Source organism: Pseudochaenichthys georgianus, unplaced genomic scaffold (genome assembly GCF_902827115.2).
Source record: "Pseudochaenichthys georgianus unplaced genomic scaffold, fPseGeo1.2 scaffold_513_arrow_ctg1, whole genome shotgun sequence".
Taxonomy (NCBI): domain Eukaryota; kingdom Metazoa; phylum Chordata; class Actinopteri; order Perciformes; family Channichthyidae; genus Pseudochaenichthys; species Pseudochaenichthys georgianus.
The window spans coordinates 106,263-108,645 of record NW_027263074.1 but is presented as its reverse complement, the minus strand read 5'-3'; the positions used below and the strand labels follow the sequence as shown (position 1 = coordinate 108,645).

The following is a 2,383-nucleotide window of genomic DNA, read 5'->3' as shown; positions in this document are numbered from 1 at the left end:
GATAGAGGTTGCATTTGTATTGTGGAATGTGCCTTATGATTTTTTTATTATTGATCTATTTTTAATAAATCACGATTATAACAGCATCCAAAGTTGTCAGTTAGTAACAATCGTTCGTTGCGCCGGAAACATCAACTTCGGCCATTTCCGGCGGTGACGTCATGAGTGGAACACAGCTGAGCTCAGTCCCCTTTGAATGCATTGAAGGGCCAAATATTACGACAAAGGATGCACAGCAATAAGACGCCAAGAATAATTGGCAAGCGATATGTTGTATGGGGATGTGGGGCCGTCTCAACATCTGGTTATGGGATGTTTTTGTGGCCAAAAAATGATCAAATGTTGCGTATATGGACAAAACAAGTGCGTCGTACGAGGCGGACGTTTGCTAGACCAGGTAACCCGGGGTCGATGAAACCGACGATGTGTGGGCAGCACATCAAGAGATCGTGTTTCGAACAATCAACAATGCCCGCTAAGGAGAGAGAGTAAACGCTTTCTCGAAGGTTCGTTTTGCTTTCTGACAACGTTACGTTAACTCAACCTTACGTTTGCCATGAGGCTATGTTACTTCCCTTAAGAGCTAGCTGTCTTAGCTAACAACAGTTAGCAGCTAACGTTTTCTGCAGTTTGTGTTTCCACTGAAAAACGTGATGTAGTTATTTAAGGGTAAGTTAACTAAACGTTATCTTACAAGTAGAGAGAGTTAAGTTGTGTTTAAAATCGTCAATGTAATGCACGTTAGAGGTTTTGTGTTGAGCATGAAGTTAGCTTTACTGTAGCTCACCAAAGGTTAGCATGTTAAGCTGCACTTTCTGTGGCAGCTCGCTTAATACAAAGAGGGGTTTTGTGCTTCATTGTAAACTTTTCTTACACATGTGTGTTAATCTACCTGAAATTGTAGGGACAGTTTTTTTCGACTCAACTATACAGACCATTGTTGAGGAGATGCAAAACATACTGTAAATGAGTTGGGTCTGACATATACTTTGAGTAATGTTACTTTGCTGCTAAAAAATGAAACATTATCAGATGAGGACATCACCAAAGTGTGTGAGTCTGTCAGGGTTTGATCTGTTCTCTGCGTGTCGTTCAGGGCCTGTACACACTGCTCTGGTATGAATTAAAAATATAATTGTAAAATGTATGTCTCTCGCTCTTGTCATCGTTCAGGCTTTGCATTTGAACTCCTATGACTGGTTGCGGACTTGAAGGGAACGACTCCATGGCCTTCCTGACATCCAGGAAAAAGGTGAGATTCTAATCCATTTCAATGCCAACAGCCAGTCATTGTTTTTAACTTTTTTAATATGATTTTTTTGGGGAATTTCTGTTTTATTGGATAGTAGAGATCTACTGGAACCTAACACCAGAGAGAGAGAGATAGAGGGAGGAGATGATATGCAGCAAGAGGCCGAGCCGGATGGTTGCTGCTCCGTGTGGAGCGTGTTCTATCAGGTAAAGCACTTTGGTACCCAGTTATTTATGGTATTGAGTTTGAATTTAGCCTTTGGAAGGTCATTTCCAACAGTGCATTGTAAAGACTGAAAAAACATTTATTTGTCTCAACATTCCTGTAATAATTTGTTTTTTTATTGTTGATATTGTTTTGTTCTTTATTTTTGTTGTGAGAATCACTTTGCAATTGTGTAAGTGCTATATACATAATTATACTAATATTATTGTTGTTACCATCATTACCATTATTTAAAAAAAAATCTTTGTTTTCTTTATTTATCGCTGCAGAAAGGATCATGCCAGCCCACATCAAACACCTGATCAAGAACTTGTGAATCTTCAGGCAGAAAAGATGAAAACACCTGTTCAAAGTTCCAGTTTCCTGTACATGGAACCATGCCTGTCCTCTGTTCCACATGTCTCCAGTCAGTCCTGAGGCCTGTACTACGAAGCAGGATGTTCTCTTCGCGGCTAACTTCAGGGAAAACTCCGGCTTTCCGGTCCTACGAAGCTGGTTCTCTTTTTAGCGGGCTAGATCTCCATGGTAACTTATGCTTAGCGGCTAACCTGGTCGGGACCAGGTTAGGTTGCAGGCTAAGAGCTCAACTCAGTGAAAGCACCGCCTGCTGACCAATCAGAGCTCAGTGTGCGGAGTTTAAAGCGATCAAGTCATATCACAGGAGAAAGGAAATACAGAAAAGCTGCCGTTGCAGGAAAGACGGCCGGCAAAAATCACTGACTGTGTGAACGTGAACATTAATAGAATATCACCTCCATCTTCAGAGCAGTCTGACTATTATAACATTAGCGTTAAGAAAGCTTACTTAAATATCTGCCACAACATCAGTACCCGGATCAGAGTACATTAAGTACAGTCCGCGGCACATCACTTCATAATGTATCACATATCTCCTGATCTGAGTCA

General features: G+C 41.0%; 1 long non-coding RNA gene across 3 annotated transcripts; it reads left to right on the top strand.

Annotated features, from left to right (window-relative positions):
• Window positions 1-208: 208 nt before the first annotated feature.
• On the top strand, window positions 209-1,861 carry LOC139433490 (uncharacterized). 3 transcript variants are annotated; one of them, XR_011642943.1, is made up of 3 exons: window positions 209-506; window positions 1,174-1,252; window positions 1,747-1,861. It is a non-coding gene; the product is annotated as an uncharacterized lncRNA (long non-coding RNA). The 3 variants fall into 3 exon arrangements; XR_011642942.1 differs by lacking the exon at window positions 1,747-1,861 and adding an exon at window positions 1,350-1,409; XR_011642944.1 differs by lacking the exon at window positions 1,747-1,861 and adding an exon at window positions 1,347-1,408.
• The last annotated feature ends 522 nt before the right edge of the window (window positions 1,862-2,383 follow it).